We start from the raw sequence: 21397 nt of genomic DNA, 5'->3' as shown, positions 1-21397 counted from the left end.
CCTTCTCAAACTGTTCCAAAATATAGCAGAGGAAGGAACACTCCCAAATTCATTCTATGAGGCCAACATCACCCTGATACCAAAACCAGACAAAGATGTCACAAAGAAAGAAAACTACAGGCCAATATCACTGATGAACATAGATGCCAAATTCCTCAACAAAATACTAGCAAACAGAATCCAACAGCACATTTAAAGGATCATACACCATGATCAAGTGGGGTTTATTCCAGGAATGCAAGGATTCTTCAATATACACAAATCAATCAATGTGATACACCATATTAACAAATTGAAGGAGAAAAACCATATGGTCATCTCAATACATGGAAGCTTTTGACAAAATTCAACACCCATTTACGATAAAAACCCTGCAGAAAGTAGGCATAGAGGGAACTTTCATCAACATAATAAAGGCCATATATGACAAACCCACAGCCAACATTATCCTCAATGGTGAAAAACTGAAAGCATTTCCACTAAGATCAGGAAAAAGACAAGGTTGCCCACTCTCACCACTCTTATTCAACATAGTTTTGGAAGTTCTAGCCACAGCAATCAGAGAAGAAAAATAAATAAAAGGAATCCAAATCGGAAAAGAGGAAGTAAAGCTGTCACTGTTTGCAGGTGACATGATACTATACATAGAGAATCCTAAAGATGCTACCAGAAAACTAGTAAAGCTAATCAATGAATTTCGTAAAGTAGCAGGATACAAAATAAATGCATAGAAATCTCTGGCATTCTTATACACTAATGATGAAAAATATGAAAGTGAAAACACTCCCATTTACCACTGCAACAAAAAGAATAAAATATCTAGGAATAAACTTACCTAAGGAGATAAAAGACTTATATGCAGAAAATTATAAGACACTGTTGAAAGAAATTAAAGATGATACAATGGGATATACCATGTTCTTGAATTGGAAGAATCAACATTGTGAAAATGACTCTACTACCCAAAGCAATCTACAGATTCAATGAAATCCCTATCAGACTACCACTGGCATTTTTTACAGAACTAGAACAAAAAATTTCACAATTTGTATGGAAACACAAAAGAATAGCCAAAGCAATCTTGAGAATGAAAAATGGAGCTGGAGGAATCAGGTTCCTTGACTTCAGACTATACTACAAAGCTACAGTAATCAAGACAGTATGGTACTGGCACAAAAACAGAAATATAGATCAACGGAACAGGATAGAAAGCCCAGAGATAAACCCCTGTACATGTGGTCCCCTTATCTTTGATAAAGGAGACAAGAATATACAGTGGAGAAAAGACAGCTTCTTCAATAAGTGGTGCTGGGAAAACTGGACAGGTAAATGTAAAAGTATGAAATTAGAACACTCCCTAACACCACACACAAAAATAAACTCAAAATGGATTAAAGACCTAAATGTAAGGCCAGACACTACAAAATTCTTAGAGGAAAACATAGGCAGAACACTCTATGACATAAATCACAGCAAGGTCCTTTTTGACCCACCTCCTAGAGAAAGGGAAATAAAAAAAAAAATAAACAAATGGGACCTAATGAAACTTAAAAGCATTTGCACAGCAAAGGAAACCATAAACAAGATGAAAAGCCAACCCTCAGAATGGGAGAAAATATTTGCGAATGAAGCAACTGACAAAGGATTAACCTCCAGAATTTACAAGCAGCTCATGCAGCTCAATTAAAAACAAAACAAAACAAAACAAAAAAAAACCCCAATCCAAAAATGGGCAGAAGACCTAAATAGACATTTCTCCAAAGAAGATAATCAGATTGCCAACAAACACATGAAAGAATGCTCATCAGTAATCATTAGAGAAATGCAAATCAAAACTACAATGAGATATCATCTCACACCAGTCAGAATGGCCATCATCAAAAAATCTAGAAACAATAAATGCTGGAGAGGGTGTGGAGAGAAGGGAACACTCTTGCACTTCTGGTGGGAATGTGAATTGGTTCAGCCACTATGGAGAACAGTATGGAGGTTCCTTAAAAAACTACAAATAGAACTACCATATGACCCAGCAATCCCACTACTGGGCATATACCCTGAGAAAACCAAAATTCAAAATGAGTCATGTACCAAAATGTTCATTGCAGCTCTATTTACAATAGCCAGGACATGGAAACAACCTAAGTGTCCATCATCAGATGAATGGATAAAGAATATGTGACACATATATACAATGGAATATTACTCAGCCATAAAAAGAAACGAAATTGAGCTATTTGTAATGATGTGGATAGACCTAGAGTCTGTCATACAGAGTGAAGTGAGTCAGAAAGAAAAAGAGAAATACCGTATGCTAACACATATATATGGAATTTAAGAAAAAAAAATGTCATGAAGAACCTAGGGGTAAGACAGGAATAAAGACACAGATCTACTGGAGAATGGACTTGAGGATATGGGGAGGGGGAAGGGTGAGCTGTGACAAAGTGAGAGAGAGGCATGGACATATATACACTAACAAATGTAAGGTAGATAGCTAGTGGGAAGCAGCCGCATGGCACAGGGATATCGGCTCGGTGCTTTGTGACCACCTGGAGGGGTGGGATAGGGAGGGTGGGAGGGAGGGAGACGCAAGAGGGAAGAGATATGGGAACATATGTATATGTATAACTGATTCACTTTGTTATAAAGCAGAAACTAACACACCATTGTAAAGCAATTATACCCCAATAAAGATGTTAAAAAAAAAAAAAAAACTACAAATAGAACTACCATACAACCCAGCAATCCCACCACTGGGCATATACCCTGAGAAAACCATAATTCAAAAAGAGTCATGTACCAAAATGTTCATTGCAGCTCTATTTACAATAGCCAGGACATGGAAGCAACCCAAGTGTCCATCAACAGATGAATGGATAAAGAAGATGTGGCACATATATACAATGGAATATTACTCAGCCACACAAAGAAACGAAATTGAGTTATTTGTAGTGAGGTGGATGGACCTGGAGTCTGTCATACAGAGTGAAGTAAGTCAGAAGGAGAAAAACAAATACCATATGCTAACACATATATATATGGAATCTAAGAAAAAAAAATGTCATGAAGAGCCTAGGGGTAGGACGGGAATAAAGACACAGACCTACTAAAGCATGGCCTTGAGGATATGGGGAGAGGGACGGGTAAGCTGTGACGAAGTGAGAGAGTGGCATGGACATATATACACTACCAAACGTAGGGTGGATAGCTAGTGGGAAGCAGCCACGTGGCACAGGGAGATCAACTAGGTGGTTTGTGACCACCTAGAAGGGTGGGATAGGGAGGGTCAGCGGGAGGGAGACGCAAGAGTGAAGAGATATGGAAACATATGTATATGTATAACTGATTCACTTGGTTGTAAAGCAGAAACTAATACACCATTGTAAAGCAATTATACTCTAATAAAGATGTTAAAAAAAATTTGGAATAAAAGAGGGTAAATTATAAGGCAAAAATTTTTATGTTAGAAGTCTATTGATATAATAGACCAGTAAAGATGAAAACAGAGATGAGATGTCAAATTCCAAAAATATATATAACTTTCAAAAACTGGCTCAAGAAGACCCCTACTATTTACATAAACATTACATAATTTGAGTAAGAAGTTAAAAACATGTCTCCACAAAGAAAACTCCAGACCCAGACAGTCCAATAGGTGAGTTCCATGAAACTATCAAGGAACAGGTAATTCCAACTTACAAAACTCGTCCAGAGTTTTATAAAAAAAAAGAGGGCCAACTCCTGAAATTGTTTATGAAATTAGTGTAACTAGATACCAAAACCAAGCAAGTACAATATGGGAAAAGAAAACAATAGACTAACCTCACGCAGGAACACACATTCAAAATCATAAACAAAATATAGACAAGCCAAATCCTGAATTATGTGAAAAATATAGTAAACCATAGGCAAGTTTCTTTTTACACAGGAATGCAAAGTTGGTTAACTTTTTAAAAATCCAATTAATTTAATTTATTACATTAATGGATTAAAGGAGAAAACAATAGAATCTTATCAATAATGAAGGAAAATAACTTAAAATTCATTACCCCTTTATGATAAACAATTCAGCACATCAGCCCAAAAAAGAAAAAAACCCAAACAAACAAACATAACAAGCTAGTAAAATAAGAGAACTATCTTACCTGATAAAATGATAAATGTGGTATTTATAAAATGTATAGCAAACACAGTAATATGGCTAGATTTGTGATTAGGGGCTTTATCTTACTGGTTAAACAAAGAACTCTGAACTTTGGGGGGACTATTTTGGAGAATATTAAAGGACTTCAAGCAGATTCTCTGTCCATTTTGAAAAGATATTTCTATGGAATATGTAAGAGAAAAATTAAAATATAGGTCATGGTCTACAATCTAGTGTGTAACTCAAATAGAGAGGAATTGGAAGATTTGGAAACAAAGGGAGCGATATGAGATATTGAAGTAAAACAAAGTAAAGGATATCTTAATCCCAAACTCCTAATTTATCATACACACATTACTATATATAACATAGATAATCAACAAGGACCTACTTTATAGCAGAGGGAACTCTACTCAATATTCCGTAATAACATACAAGGGAAAAAAATCTGAAAAAGGATGGATATATGTATATGTATAAGTGAACCACTTTGTTATACACTTGAAACTAACACAACATTGTAAATCAACTATATCCCAATATAAAATAAAAATTACATTAAAAAAAAGTAAAAGACTTTTAAAGAATTGCCTGTGAAGGGAGGAGAAGCAGAAATAGTGAAGATGTTTAGCTTTATTGAGTAGACACTGGGGGAAACAGGTAAGTCTCACTACCTGGAGGTGGGACATAGAACTACCCTTTAGGCAGCTGTGTGTACAAGTGTAAAGCTCAGCAGAATTGTGAGTGGTAACAGTAAGTGTAGTGCTTGAAGCCATTCATTTAGAGGAGGTCATCCAAAGAGTAGGTACAGAGGTACGTTTAAATGGAAAACAAAAATAAAAAGAGGAGCATGAAAAGCCAAGGAAATCAGAGGAGGACTAAATGAGACTTCTGTCATTAAAGGTTTTAAGAAGACGAAACTGTCCAACCATGTAAAATACTACAAAACTATAATACCTTTTTTTCCCTCATTTTTCACCAATCATAAATCTTCAAATCACACAAAATCTTTTGCAAAGACCATTAATGTATATCTGTGAGCCAGCACTATCGGATCTGTATAAAGAAAAAAAATAGATATTTATCCCCACCTCTTACCTTGCCTTAATAGAAAGCTAGTTAGCTTCATCTGCCCCAGCAGAGTAAAACAGCTGTCATTAAGGAGGCATTGGTTAGGACAAAGTCTCTACTAACTGAATTATACCTAAGACTACAACAGCACATTGGAAAATGTTTCTCACAGAAAATGAGACAAATAATATGACTGCAATTATCAATGGACTTCCAATTACTGAGCTTGATAAAGGGAGAATAGAACCCAACCAAGGCAAAATGTTAGGATAAAGGTGCCGTAAGTGGACAATGGCAAAAGTGTCCATGGGAGATTAATGCTAATTCATTTAAATCCACTGAAGAGCTAATTTCCAAGAATTTAATCAAGTACAATGTTTTCTTTCTTTTTCTCAGAAAAAAAAGAAACAGCAACATAGATAAAAGAAGGAAAATATATTCTATGTTGCTACTCTTTCAACAGCCCTCACTTAATTCCATTCTAAACCCAATTCTACTCGCCGGAAATGACTTTTTTAACAGCTTTATTGAGGTATAATTGACATACAATAAACTGCACATATTTGAATTGCACATTATGCTGTTTCGATCGCTGCAATCAAAATAATTAGTATGTCCATCACTCCCAAAATTTCCTCACGTCCCTTTGTAAACCTTTCTTCCTTCCTCCTGTCCCCAACATACCACCCCCATATTTCCAGCCAGCCACTGATCTAATTTCTGTCACTATAGATTAGTTTATATTTTCTAGAACTTCATATAAATAGAACCCTACCTTGTATTACTTTCTTAGGACTGCCGTAACAAATTACCACAGGCCAAGTGACTTAGAACAACAGAAATGTATTCTCTAATAGTTCTAGGACTAGAAGTCTGAAATGAATGTGTTGATAAGACCACATTCTCTCTGAAGGCCCTAAAGAAGATGCCCTCCTTGACTCTTCTAGCTTCTGATAGTTGCTGGCAATCCTTGGCATTTCCTGTCTTGTGGCAGCATAACTCCAGTATCTGCCTCCGCCTTCACATGGTCTTCTTCCCTGTGTCTCCTCTATGTCTCTGTGTGCCCCCAAAGCTCTCTCTCTTTATAAGGAAATCAGTCATTGGATAATCCAGCAAAGAGTCTGTTTTCAAATAAGGTCACATTCACAAGTACCATGCCTTAGGATTTCAACACACCTTTTGGGGACCAGAATTCAACCCATAATAGTCTGCCCCTGGTCTCCCAAAATTCATATCCTTCCCAAGTACAACATACATTCACCCCTTTCCAACCTCCTCAAAAGACTTAACCCATTCTAGCACCAATTCTAAATCCAAAAATCTCATCTAAATGTCATTAACACAAAAAATCCCAAAACTCATCTTCTAAATTATCTAAATCAAGTATAATAAGACTTGGGTTATGCTCCATCTTGGGGTAAAATTCTTCCCCATCTGTGGGCCTGTGAAACTAACAAACTAGTTATTTGCTTCCAAAATACAATGGTGGGACAGGTATAGAATAGATATTCCCATTCCAGTTGGGAAGGAATAAAGATGTTGCAGTTCCCAAGAACATCTCAAACCCAGCAAGTAAATTTCATTAGGTTTCAAGGCATGAGAATACTCCTAGGGTCCTGAAAATGAGTCTATCTTTTCAGTCATCTGTGTTTTTTATATATTTAAGGTAAAAATAACTTTCTCTGAACCTGATTAATTCAGTGTTTATTGTAGTGACTCCTGGACCATCATCATAGGTAGATCAGGTAACAGAATTAAAGAGCTTCCAGGTCTTATGGTTTATACCTCTAGGGAGACACAAAGTCCTATTGGTGAGCAGGAAAGGTAGACCAACTTCATCTCTATAATTCAGGTATTAAGATTTCTACCTCTCTACTTATTTAGATATAACTTTTTAGTCATGAAGAAGCTTCCTGCTTATCCCTAGATAGAATTTTATAGTAGGGATACCATGCCCTATTACAATGGACAAATTGTATGTCTTGATTTTAACTAATAAGAAACCGAGGTGACCTTCCAAAGGCATTCTTTAACTTACTCTGCTGTATTAATCATGGAAATGTAGGCTGAGGCCACGTTTACCATGACTAGTTGTTTCTCTAGATCTTTTTAAAATTTTCCTGGGCTTTCAAGCTGTTTATTCATGTCAAACTGCATCAATGTACTTATTTGCATACCCTGTATAGGACTTTTCTTAACCTCTCCAGTTCCTACTCCTAGGGCACCATTAACTGCAGTCTCTTTTTACTCTGTATGGTCCTCATAGGGATCAGAGAGAAGTGAAGTTAGCATTATGTAGCCCCACACTGATGCTCTAGAGTTCAAAAAATTTGAAGCTAGACCCTGGGGGTAATAGTCAACGCTTATTATCCCCCTGTTGGTATAATGAAATATAATTACTGCACTTTAACAGTGTTTAGTAATTACAGAATCCCACTTTCATAAAAAGAGAGGGCACGATTAGTGAATAAGTTATATTTTTTGACCACCTTGAGGAACCAGTGCAGGGCTTGGCTAAAGTTGTTAGGGTGAATGTGTTGGAGTCTTCGAATCCCCCCAATATTCACAGATGCAGATGTCACTATTTGGGGATGACATCCTGCTCCACCAAGCTGGTCTACAGGTCTAGTACTTTATCTTCAAAGCCAACATCCAAAATACATGTATCAACCTAAATGGGAAAAGAATTTGAAAAAGAATAGATACATATATGTATAACTGAATCACTTTGCTATACACCTGAAACTAACACAACATTGTTAATCAAATATACTCCAATATAAAATAAAACTTTTAAAAAAAGAAAAAAGATAATGACAGGAAAATAATTACTGCCAAATCCAGCAATTAGGAATGGTTTTGGTAAAATGGTAGGAATTGATGCCAAGACGCAATGAGTTGAAAAATTACAAATAAATTAAACTAATTATTAAAGAACACTCCTCAAAATTTTTTAGAAATAAAGAGAAGAAACGGGGTAGGAGCTGAAATTAGATGCTCTGATAAAGAAGCCAAGAAAGAAAAATGAAGATACTCCAAATGGGAGGCTGAGTGAGGCTGGAGATAATGGAAGACAATACACCAGATGAAGGTCACTCAACTGGGGCTCAAAGAACATCCAAATAAGTTAGCTGCTATTATCAGGGAAGTGACTTGTTTAGTTTTGTAGAGGAAGTTCTATAAGTAGTCAGTCAAGGTTCCAGATGAAATGTGAATTCCCACTTTGAGATCCTGTGTTAGGGTTATTGCTCACACTGCCTTTTCTTTCAAGTCGTCACAGACTGTATATAAAGCTTTTTTAACTGATATATACCATAACATGTTTTGTAATGAGCTATTAGAGAATGTACTATACTTGCAGCTAATAATCATTTTATAACACTGAATTAAACATTTTAAAAGCATATTAATTTCTATGTTATCAATAAGACCTTAACATCCTTATGCATAACGAACATATCAAAAAGGTGGAATTCTTCTAAAAACTACCAGAAAGTGTTAGAAGATGAGGTCTCATTTAAATGCTAATAAAAATTTCTTTTTCACATAGCAGACATTTTCGGAGTTAACCTTATTTGGCCATAGTTTATAGCAAAATAATAAAACTGACTTTGAAAAGAGTTTCACTTTTTGCATTTCTAGAAGATTATAATTATTCCTCTGTCCTCTGAGGCTTATAATTTGATAGCCTGCCACTCTTAATAAATAGACCAGTTTTGCAATTCTAATATAATCCTATCACATCTTATTATTAGATGATCATTAATACTTAAACCCAATGATCTATTCTTGCCCTCTGTTAATATATACTGTCATCCCTTATAAAAGAGATTAAAGGAAACAGAGTGTGTTCTCCCTTGGGAGAGGGATGCAATTTGTAATAAACTGGCAAGTAAACCTCATGAATAGCTTCTACACAGTGTCCCTCTTCTGATCTAAATCTTTAACCAGTTCAAAAAATAAATAACTAAAAAGTAAAAATACTGATAGGACATAATGAGCCCAAGCACAAACCATGTCGAGAGAGAATCTACTGGGACAATGTCCTTGCTCAGACAACTAAAGGACCACATTTAGGTTTCTACCTCTAACTCACTTCTACTTTAGATTTGAGGAGCCTGTGGAATAGTCCAAGTGTCCAAATATTGAACAGGATGCTAAATATCTCACAAGAAAGGGTAGCTGGAAACAACTTGATTTCTGTTTTAGCACTTTCTGTGTTAGCCTCTGATGTTCTAGTGATGAGGCTTTCATGTCTGCTTATGTTCTGGACTCTCAGACCTAGCATTCACTCCTTCATGTTACCTCAAAGCCAAGAGTATTTATACAAAAAGAAATTGGGAAAAAACAAAGTGGAAGACCAAGTGTATTTGCTTCAGTAGGAGTGGGTTAATAAGGGGGAAAAAGAGTCAAGCAGGAGAGCACCACTGGAGAAAATCCCTCAAATTCTTTTTCTTTTCATGAGTCTCCCTCCAAGATGTGATAACTACTTTTAAAGGTGAGGTTTCCAACAACAGAGAACAATGGTGTCATAAATTACTATTTATTTATTTCAACATTTTGTTAAATAGTAATTTTCCCTAGTGGCTAAAACCAGATAGAATGTTATGGTATTAATGGTTCTTGGCTGTGAGGCTTATATTTCATTTGCAATCAAATCAGCAGGCTCCTCATCCTCTAAAGCAACCTGGATTTAAAAAAAAAAAAGATACAGCCGTCAGAATACTCAAGAGGAAACAAATTCACACAAAACCACACAATAAGGAAGAAAAACCTTTTCAAATTAATTTTTCAAAGGCTCCTAGATGTTATAGCATTAGGAAACCTCCTCCTGGTGTAATTAATGAAGTCTCTGCACTTAAAATGGACCCAAAGCAAATTTAGAATCTTTATTTTAATTAAAAAGGGCTCCACTGTGAAGAAGTGACCTTCTTGACACCAAAAGGCATAGGACAGAACAAGGCAGAATACTTACAAGAGAACTAATGTAATAAACCTGAAAATCTGAAGGAGATTAAGACGGATACAATTCTCTCAGCCAGAGATGACCAAGGTTTTCACTATTTCCTTAGAAAGGAGAAAGTAAAATGCTAATCTCAAAACCCCAGTCTATAACATTTTAGTTGTTGCATCTTCAAAATAGCTAAATTCTATAAAGTTCTAAGTCTGTAACTCGTGTTCAGTAATTTACAACATACCTTTTTGTTGTTCTGATGAAGCCCCTCTGGGAGTAGGATTTATAGTTATGTGGCCCGTGTGGACGCTGATGGACAAGGGCTGGTGCCCAGAATGGGCAGATCACCCAAGTAAGCCCACCTTGCAGAATAGTACCTTAACATTCATTCCTGAGTAAGAGACTTATAACACCTGATTTTATTCATTCTTCTACAAGCATTCATTGAGCACCTACAATGTGTACTGCCTTCTGAGAAATACAAAAATAACAATTCTTGGGTGGGTAAGAAGAGGGTTCCTAAGGCATATGAATAAATGCCAAATTAAGGACATATCAAAATCTCCTGATTCCTCCTTAAAATTACTCTACCCCCCCAACTATTCTGCAATGGCACATGGCCACACATCTCTTACAAACATTTCTACTCTATTATAGTAAGTTACTAGGGAGAAGTTACTGACATTCAAGCTTATGTGCCCAGGGTATTAAAAATATAGTGGGTGCTTTGGAGTATGTCTTTGGAATGAATTAATGAATTCAAAGAACAGAGACTTTACTTTTAGTTCATGTGATCTCTGGAAAGATGTCAAGAAGAAGAAGGAAACTCAACAGACCTGAAACAAAGAAATTATGATAGAAATAGTGGTGGGACGTAATTTAGGAGAAAATGCCTCTGGTCTGGATAATGTAACTGGAAGATGTGCACCCTGTCTCCTGCTTCAGAGTTCTCCTCCCCTATGATCTACTCCTAGATCAGCCATCAAAATGTAACACCTACAAAAAATGAACAATTACTTAAGACAACTGGAGCTGATTTTTATTTTAATTCAATCTTCAAGACATATTCAGGTAATGGAGGGAAAAGAAACTTTTGATTTGAATTTCCAGACAAATTATAGCTGTAGACATAGCACTATTTTTCAATGAAGTCCCGTTCTCTTAAGACAGTTTGTCTATTTATTGCATGTTATGGGCTAAATTGGGTCCCATCAAAAATTCATATGGCCAACAAACACATGAAAGAATGCTCAACATCATTAAACATTAGAGAAATGCAAATCAAAACTACAATGAGATATCATCTCACACCAGTCAGAATGGCCATGATCAAAAAACCTAGAAACAATAAATGCTGGAGAGGGTGTGGAGAAAAGGGGACACTCTTGCACTGCTGGTGGGAATGTGAATTGGTACAGCCACTATGGAGAACAGTATGGAGGTTCCTTAAAAAACTACAAATAGAACTACGATATGACCCAGCAATCCCACTACTGGGCATATACCCTGAGAAAACCATAATTCAAAAAGAGTCATGGGGCTTCCCTGGTGGCGCAGTGGTTGAGAGTCCGCCTGCCGATGCAGGGGACACGGGTTCATGCCCCAGTACGGGAAGATCCCACATGCCGCGGAGCGGCTAGGCCCGTGAGCCATGGCCGCTGAGCCTGCGCATCCAGCGCCTGTGCTCCGCAACGGGAGGGGCCACAACAGTGAGAGGCCCGTGTACTGCAAAAAAAAAAAAAAAAGTATAAAAAAAAAAAAAAAGAGTCATGTACCAAAATGTTCATTGCAGCTCTATTTACAATAGCCAGGACATGGAAACAACCTAAGTGTCCATCATCGGATGAATGGATAAAGAAGATGTGGCACATATATACAATGGAATATTACTCAGCCATAAAAAGAAACGAAATTGAGGTATCTGTAATGAGGTGGATAGACCTAGAGTCTGTCATACAGAGTGAAGTAAGTCAGAAAGAGAAAGACAAATACCGTATGCTAACACATATATATGGAATTTAAGAAAAAAAAATGTCATGAAGAACCTAGGGGAAAGACAGGAATAAAGACACAGAACTACTAGAGAACGGACTTGAGGATATGGGGAGGGGGAAGCGTGAGCTGTGACAAAGTGAGAGAGAGGCATGGACATATATATACTACCAAACGTAAGGTAGATAGCTAGTGGGAAGCAGCCGCATAGCACAGGGAGATCAGCTCGGTGCTTTGTGACCACCTACAGGGGTGGGATAGGGAGGGTGGGAGGGAGGGAGACGCAAGAGGGAAGAGATATGGGAACATATGTATATGTATAACTGATTCACTTTGTTATAAAGCAGAAACTAACACACCATTGTAAAGCAACTATACCCCAATAAAGATGTTAAAAAAAAAAATCATATGTAGGGCGTCCCAGGTGGCACAGCGGTTGAGAGTCCACCTGCCGATGCAGGGGACACGGGTTCGTGCCCCGGTCTGGGAAGATCCCACATGCCGTGGAGTGGCTAGGCCCATGAGCCATGGCCGCTGAGCCTGCACGTCCGGAGCCTATGCTCCGCAACGGGAGAGGTCACAACAGTGAGAGGCCCGCGTACTGAAAAAAAAAAAAAATTCATATGTTGCAATCCTAATACCCCCATACCTCAGAATTTAATTGTATTTATTTATTTATTTAATTTATTTATTGGCCATAAATGCATGAGTTTATTTCTGGAAACCCAATTGCATTCCACTGATCTATACGTCTATCATTACACCAGTGTCATACTGTTTTATTTTTTTAATAGATCTTTATTGGAGTATAATTGCTTCACAGTATTGGTTAGTTTCTGCTGTTTAACAAAGTGAATCAGCCATATGCATACATATTGTCCCCATATCCCCTGCGTCTTGAGCCTCCCTCCACCCTCCCTATCCCACCCCTCTAGGTCATCATAAAGCACCAAGCTGATCTCCCTGTGCTATGCAGCTGCTTCCCACTAGCTAACTATTTTACATTCGGTAGTGTATATATGTCGATGCTACTTTCACTTCACCCCAGCTTCCCTCTCCCACCCTGTGTCCTCAAGTCCATTCTCTATGACTACATCTTTTATTTCTGCTCTGCAACTAGGTTCATCAGTACCAATTTTATTTTTTTTTAGGTTCCATACATATGTGTTAGCATATGGTATTTGTGTTTCTCTTTCTGACTTACTTCACTCTTTATGACAGGCTCTAGGTCCATCCACCTCACTACAAATAACTCAATTTCATTTCTTTTTATGACTGAGTAATATTCCATTGTATATATGTGACACATCTTCTTTATCCATTCATCTGTTGATGGACATTTAGGTTGGTTCCATGCCCTGGCTATTGGAAATAGTGCTGCAATGAACATTGTGGTACATGTCTCTTTTTGAATTGTGGTTTTATCAGAGTATATGCCCAGTAGTGGGATTGCTGAGTGATATGGCAGTTCTATTTTAGTTTTTTAAAGAAGCTCCATTCTGTTTTCCACGGTGATTGTATCAATTTACATTCCCACCAACAGTGCAGGAGGGTTCCCTTTTTAACCACACCCTTTCCAGCATTTAATTTTTCTAGATTTTTTGATGATGGCCATTCTGACTGGTGTGAGGTGAAACCTCATTGTAGTTTTGATTTCCATTTCTCTAATAATTAGTGATGTTGAGCATTTTTTCACGTGCCTCCTGGCCAGCTGTACATCTTCTTTGGTGAAATGTCTATTTAGGTCTTCCACCCATTTTTTAACTGTATTGTTTGTTTTTTTGATATTGAGCTCCATGAGCTGTTTGTATATTTTGGATATTAATCCTTTGTCTGTTGTTTCATTTGCAAATATTTTCTCCCATTCTGAGGGATGTCTTTTTGTTGTTTATGGTTTCCTTTGCTGTGCAAAAGCTTTGAAGTTTCATTAGGTTCCATTTGTTTATTTTTATTTCCATTACTCTAGGAGGTGGATCAAAAAAGATCTTGCTGTGATTTATGTCAAAGAGTGTTCTTCCTACGTTTTCCTCTAAGAGTTTTATAGTGTCCAGTCTTACATTTAGGTCTTCAATCCATTTTGAGTTTATTTTTGTGTATGTTGTTAGGGAGTGTTCTAATTTCATTCTTTTCCGTGTAGCTGCCCAGTTTTCCCAGCTCCACTTATTGAAGAGGCTGTCTTTTCTCCTTTGTATGTTCTTGCCTCCTTTGTCATAAATTAGGTATCCATATGTGCGTGGGTTTATCTCTGGGCATTCTATCCTGTACTACTGATCTATATCTCTGTTTTCGTGCCAGTACCATACTGTCTTGATTACTGTAGCTCTGTGGTATAATTTGAAGTCAGGGAGGCTGATTCCTCCAACTCCATTTTTTTCCTCAAGATTGCTTTGGCTATTCAGTGTCTTTTGTGTTTCCATACAAATTGTAAAATTTTTTGTTCTAATTCTGTGAAGAATGCCATTGGTAGTTTGATAGGGATTGCACTGAATCTGTAGATTGCTTTGGGTGGTATAGTCATTTTCACAACATTGATTCTTCCAATCCAAGAACATGGTATATTTCTCCATCTGTTTATGTCATCTTTGATTTCCTTCATTAGCGTTTTATAGTGTTCTGAGTACAAGTCTTTCGCCTCCTTAGGCAGAGGGAGAAAGACTTAGGCAGGTTTATTCCTAGGTATTTTATTCTTTTTGTTGCAATGGTAAATGGGAGTGTTTCCTTAGTTTCTCTTTCTGATTTTTCATTGTTGGTGTATAGGAATGCCAGAGATTTCTCTGCATTAATTTTGTATCCTGCAACCTTATGAAATTCATTGATTAGTTCTAGGAGTTTTCTGGGGGCATCTTTAGGATTTTCTATGTATAGTATCATGTCATCTGCAAAGAGTGACAGTTTTACTTCTTCTTTTCCAATTTGTATTACTTTTATTTCTTTTTCTTCTCTGATTGCCATGGATAGGACTTCCAAAACTATGTTAAATAACAAGTTTTTAACAATACATCCTTGTCTTGTTCCTGATCTTATTGGAAATGTTTTCAGTTTTTCACCATTGAGTATAATGCTTCCTGTGGGTTTGTCATATATGGCCTTTATTATGTTGAGGTAGGTTCCCTCTATGTGCATTCTCTGGAGAGATTTTATCATAAATGGGTGTTGAATTTTGTTAAAGATTTTTCTGCATCTATTGAGATGATCATGTGGTTTTTATTCCTTAATTTATTAATGTGGTGTATCACATTGATTGATTTGCATATACTGAAGAATCCATGCATCCCTGTGATAAATCTCACTTGATCATGGTGGATTATCCTTTTAATGTGTCGTTGGATTCTGTTTGCTAGTATTTTGTTCAGGATTTCTGCATCTATGTTCATCAGTCATATTCGTCTGTAATTTTCTTTTTTTGTGATATCTTTTTCTGGTTTTGGTTTCAGGGTGATGGTGGCTTCATAGAATGAATTTGGGAGTGTTTCTCCCTCTGCAATTTTTTGGAAAAGTTTTATAAGGATCAGTGTTAGCTCTTCTCTAAATGTTTCACAGAATTCGCCTGTGAAGCCAGCTGGTCCTGGACTTTTGTTTGTTGGAAGATTTTAAATTACGGTTTCAATTTCATTGCTTGTGATAGGTCTATTCATATTTTTTAATTCTTCCTGGTTCAGTCTTGGAAAATTGTACCTTTCCAAGAATTTGTCCACTTCTTCATGGTTGTCCATTTTATTGGCATATAGTTGTTTGTAGTATTCCCTTACAAATCTTTGTATTTCTGCAGTGTCAGTTGTGATTTTTCCTTTTACATTTCTAATTTTATTGATTTGAGTCCTCTCCCTTTTTTCTTGATGAGTCTGGCTAAGGGTTTATCAATTTTGTTTATCTTCTCAAAGAACCAGCTTTTAGTTTTATTGATCGTTGCTATTGTTTTCTTCATTACTATTTTATTTCTGCTCTGATCTTTATGATTTCTTTCCTTCTACTGACTTTGGGATTTCTTTGATCTTCTTTCTCTAGTTGTTTTAGGTGTAGGGGTAGACTGTTTATTTGAGATTTTTCTTGAGGTGAGATTGAATTGCTATAAACTTCCCTCTTAGAACTGCTTTTGCTGCGTCCCATAGATTTTGGGTTGTCGTGTTTTTGTTGTCATTTGTTTCTATGTATCTTTTGATTTCCTCTTTGATTTCTTCAGTCATCTCTTGGTATTTAGTAGCATATTGTTTAGCCTCCATGTGTTTGTGTTTTTTATGTTTTTTTCCCCCTGTAATTTATTTCTAATCTCATAGCGTTGTGGCTGGAAAAGATGCTTGATATGATTTCAATTTTCTTAAATTTACCAAGGCTTGTTTTGTGACCCAAGATGTGATCCTGGAGAATGTTCCATGTGCACTTGAGAAGAAAGTGTATTCTGCCACTTTCAGGTGGAATGTTCTATAAATATCAATTAAATCTATCTGGTCTATTGTGTCCTTTAAAGCTTGTGCTTCCTTATTTATTTTCTGTTTGGATGATCTGTCCATTGGTGTAAGTGGGGTGTTAAAGTCCCCTACTATTATTGTGTTACTATCAATTTCTCCTTTCATGGTTGTTGGCATTTGCCTTATGTACTGAGGTGTTCCAATGTTGGGTGCATAAACATTTATAATTGTTATATCTTCTTCTTGGGTTGATTCTTTGATCATTATGTAGTGTTCCTCCTTATCTCTTGTAACAGTCTTTATTTTAAAGTCTATTTTATCTGATATTAGTATTGCTACTGCAGCTTTCTTTTGATTTCCATTTGCATGGAATATCTTTTTCCATCCCTTCACTTTCAGTCTGTATGTGTCCCTAGGTCTGAAGTGGGTCTCTTGTAGACAGCATATATATGGGTCTTGTTTTTGTATCCATTCAGCCAGTCTTTTCTTTTGGTTGGGGCATTTAATCCATTTACAATCAAGGTTATTATCAATATGTATGTTCCTATTACATTTTCTTAATTGTTTTGGATTTGTTTCTGTGGGTCTTTTTTTTCTCTTGTGCTTCCCACCTAGAGAAGTTTCTTTAGCATTTGTTGTAAAGCTGGTTTGGTGGTGCTGAATTCTCTTAGCTTTCACTTGTCTGAAAAGCTTTTGATTTCTTCATTGAATCTGAATGAGATCCTTGCTGGGTAGTGTAATCTTGGTTGTGGGTTTTTCTCTTTCATCACTTTAAGTATATTCTGCCACTCCCTTCTGGCCTGCAGAGTTTCTGCTGAAAAATCTGCTGATAACCTTATGGGTATTCCCTGGTATGTTATTTTTTGCTTTTTCCTTGATGCTTTTAATATTTTTATTTGTACTTAACTTTATATAGTTTGATTAATATGTCTCAGTGTGTTTCTCCTTGGGTTTATCCTGTATGGGACTCTCTGCACTTCCTGGATTTGGGTGGGTATTTCCTTTCCCATGTTAGGGAAGTTTTCAACTATAATCTCTTCAAATATTTTCTCAGACCCTTACTTTTTCTCTTCTTCTCCTGGGACCCTTATAATTCAAATATTGGTGCATTTAGTGTTGTCCCAGAGGTCTCTGAGATTGTCTTCAATTCTTTTCCTTGTTTTTTCTTTATTCTGCTGCTTGGCAGTTATTTCCACCATTTTGTCTTCCAGCTCACTTATTTGTTCTTCTGCCTCAGTTATTCTGTTATTGATTCCTTCTAGTGTATTTTTCATTTCAGTTATTGTGTTGTTCATCTGTGTTTGTTCTTTAGTTCTTCTAGATCTTTGTTAAACATTCCTTGTATTTTCTCAATCCATGCCTCCATTCTATTTCTGAGATTCTGGATCATCTTTACTATCATTACTGTGAATTCTTTTTCATGTTGATTGCCTGTTTCCTCTTCATTTATTTGGTCTTGTAGGTTTTTACCTTGCTCCTTCATCTGTCACATATTTTTTTGCTGTCTCATTTTTTTTTATTTTTATGAGTGGGATTGTGTTCCTGTCTTACTGGTTGTTTGGCCTGAGGCTTCCAACACTGGAGTTTGTAGACTGTTGGGTAGAGCTGGGTCTTGGTGCTGAGACAAGGACCTCCATGAGACCTCACTCCAGTGAATATTTCCAGAGGTCTGAGTTTCTCTATTAGTTCAGTGGTTCAGACTCAGAGCTCCCACCACAGAAGCTTCCTTCACCTGACCCCCGGCTCATGAACCAAGATCCCCCAAGCTGTGTGAGTGGCAAAAAAAATAAATAAATAAAAGAACAATAACAAAGTAAAAAATTAGGCTAGGAAACTAACAGATATGTTAGAAAGAATACAAAAATATTGAAACAACCAGAAGGTACATCAGCACCACAATAGGAAAAAAAAAATGTGGAACGCTTCACGAATTTGCGTGTCATCCCTGCACAGGGACCATGCTAATCTTCTCTGTATCATTCCAATTTTAGTATATGTGCTGCCGAAGTGAGCACTAATTGTATTTATTAAGAGTCCTTAAAGAGGTAACTGAATTGATATGAGTTAATTGGGGTGAGCCCTAATCAAACATGACTGATGTCCTTATAAGAAAAGGAAGTGTGGACATGGACACATACAGGGGGAAGATGATATGAAGACAACAGGGAGAAAACGGCCATCTAATAAGTCAGAGAGAGGCCTGGAACACATCCTTCCCTCAGAAGAAATCAATTCTGGCAATGCCTTAATTGAGGACTTCCAGCCTCTAGAACTGTGAGAAAATAAATTTCAGTTGTTTAAGTCACCAGCTGTGGAACTTTGTTACGGCAACCCTAGCAAACTAATACGCTGCATTTAAATTTTGTAGCCCTTTAGCCATGCTTCAGTTGTTGTTTCCTTCATTTTTCCTAGGGGATTGGAAAAGTCTGCCCATCTTTGACACTCCCACTTTTGCATGGAGGGGATATTATGTGCAAACCAGTGGCCTTGGAGATAACTGGTCCCTTAGGCTGACTGCCTCCCAGAGAAGGCAAATTCATCCCAGCCACTGAACTATCTCTTAGGAAAAAAAAAAAGAAAGAAAATATTTCTGTAACGAGGTAATGACCTCTACTGGAAGCTGTGTGGAATTACAGAGATCCCAGTTAGTCTCAAGGCTTAGGGAGAAAAAAAATAGAACAGGTTTAAATGTTAAGAAGTGGTGACCTCAGAGGAATTTCTAAGGGAGGACACTGTTACCATCAACCAGTGAATAAATCTAAATTAAAAGAAAGTGTAGCAGAATAAAATAGAAGGAAAACCTTCAAATCATGTGTTGTTTATTGCTGCTGAGGGCAAGGTGGGCGAGAGGGAGGGTCACACCCAGTCAGGGGCATCTCCACACTCACATCCTCTGAAAGATTTCTAGCTCCTTGCTACTCAGAGTGTGCTCTGGGGACCAGCAGCTGAGGTCCCACCCCAGAGTTGTTGAATGAAAATCTAAATTTTTTAACAAGCTTCCCAGATGATCTATAAACGCGTTAAAGCTTGAGACGCACTGCAGACTTATTCAGAAAGGTGACATCTTTGTTCTTCTCTGGTAATTCCAGGTGGGAAAAGGCAAATCAACCTAAAGAAGGTTCTAAGTTCCTAAGCTCATTTTTCTTCACATTAGTGCGTATTATCCAAATACCCATAAAATGTACAGGTTGAATTAACAAATGTTTAATTAGTCATTTTTTTTTAATTTTTAATCCTGAAAACAACTAATGACAGGTTGGAACTCTCTGATTTCCAGGGTTTTCCATGGAAATGATGATCCTTCTAGCCCTCCTGTTAATCATCCTGTGTCAGGGAAGCAGGAAGTTTGAATTTTAACTCTTCTTAATGAATGCATTTCACATACCAGAATTACCTCGGCAATTTGCTCAAGAGCTTTAGAAGCCATTACTAGATTGCAGTTCAAATTCATTTCATCTGCTTCCTAAACTGGCCCTATTGTTCATCTTCACACTATTCTAATGCATGGTACCAAGAAACAGCTACTTTTGTTCAGCAGGAAAAACAGTTTTTCTTGTAAGTGCCCCTAAGACCAGAGTGTATTAATTTGTTTAAAACGCAGTTTATATCTGGTGGTGTTCTGGTGAATGTTTAATAACCAGCTTTCAAAACAAAGTTGAAGCTATAATTTACAGCACTTGCCAATTGCCATAGTATAAATTCTCCCATCTTGAACAATTTCATGAAACCAACATGATCATGAAGTTGGGGAAATATGCACACAGTTGCTTCATGACAGTACAAGCAGGCATCATTATGTATTTCCAAAATACCATCAAATACCTTCCCATTCCCCAGACTACCTTCAAAATACATGTCAGTGCACAGTATATGTGCTGTGCAATTGTACAACCTTAATATATACCAATAGAAAACTACCAGGTTTGGGATAAAATACTAGTTTTATTAATGATGTGATTAATGCTTTTATTATAACAGTAAGATGGTGATATAAAAATTTAATGCTATGAAACTCTCAGGAGCAGAGATTCAAAACAGCTACTCCAAAATTTACTCTAGTAACCTTACCCTTCCCACACTTCCCTGTAGGAGCTGTCTTCTACATAAAGAAGGATAAGTTTGTATTTAGTGTCCTTGCAACTACCTTAAGGTAGTTCTCCTAGTTATGGCAATCCTTCCCACAGTCTTCATTGCCAATTACTTTTTGCTGGCAGTTTAAGGCCTTTCAATCTGGGCCAGTCATGCCTCTGGCAGTTTCTGTGCTCCATCTTTAATTTCTCCATCTCACACCTGAAAAACCTGTCTATGTTTTTATTAATTGCCGAAGGACCATGATCCACCTCATAAATTAATTCATTAGATTTTCACCATCAATGCCACCATACAATGGAATGACACTGTTATGGGTTTAACTGTATCCTCCCCAAAATGTTAAAGTCTTAACCATCAGTACCTGTGAATGTAACCTTATTTGGTAATAAGGTCTTCACAGATGATCAAGTTAAGATGAAATCATTAGGATGGATCCTTACATAATGTGACTTGTATCCTCATAAAAAGGAGAAATTTGGACACAGAGCCAGACATGCCTAGAAAGAAGAACACCTTGATTTCAGACTTCCTAGCTTCCAGAACTGAGACAATAGGTTTCTGTTGTTTAAACCAATCAGTTGATGGCAGACCTAGCAAATTAACACAGTCACAATCAGAAGAGGCATGTCTCAACTAATTTTTTTTACTCACATCCAACTTGGAGAATTAGTGATACTTTTATTCTTATAAAACTTGACCAGATTCTAGGTTATTCTAATAATTATGTCACTCTCATTC

General features: G+C 36.9%; 1 non-coding gene across 1 annotated transcript; it reads right to left on the bottom strand.

Moving 5' to 3' along the window:
* Positions 1-18475: 18475 nt before the first annotated feature.
* LOC115801658 (U6 spliceosomal RNA) lies at positions 18476-18582 on the bottom strand. The gene has a single exon (XR_004021973.1). It is a non-coding gene; the product is annotated as a U6 spliceosomal RNA (small nuclear RNA).
* Between the last annotated feature and the right edge of the window lie 2815 nt (positions 18583-21397).

This window comes from Delphinapterus leucas, chromosome 3 (genome assembly GCF_059928025.1).
Source record: "Delphinapterus leucas isolate spDelLeu-1000000601 "Yukka" chromosome 3, BTC_Dleu_Yukka2, whole genome shotgun sequence".
Lineage (NCBI taxonomy): Eukaryota > Metazoa > Chordata > Mammalia > Artiodactyla > Monodontidae > Delphinapterus > Delphinapterus leucas.
The sequence above is the reverse complement of the archived record's forward strand: the minus strand, read 5'-3'. Positions and strand labels throughout refer to the sequence as shown.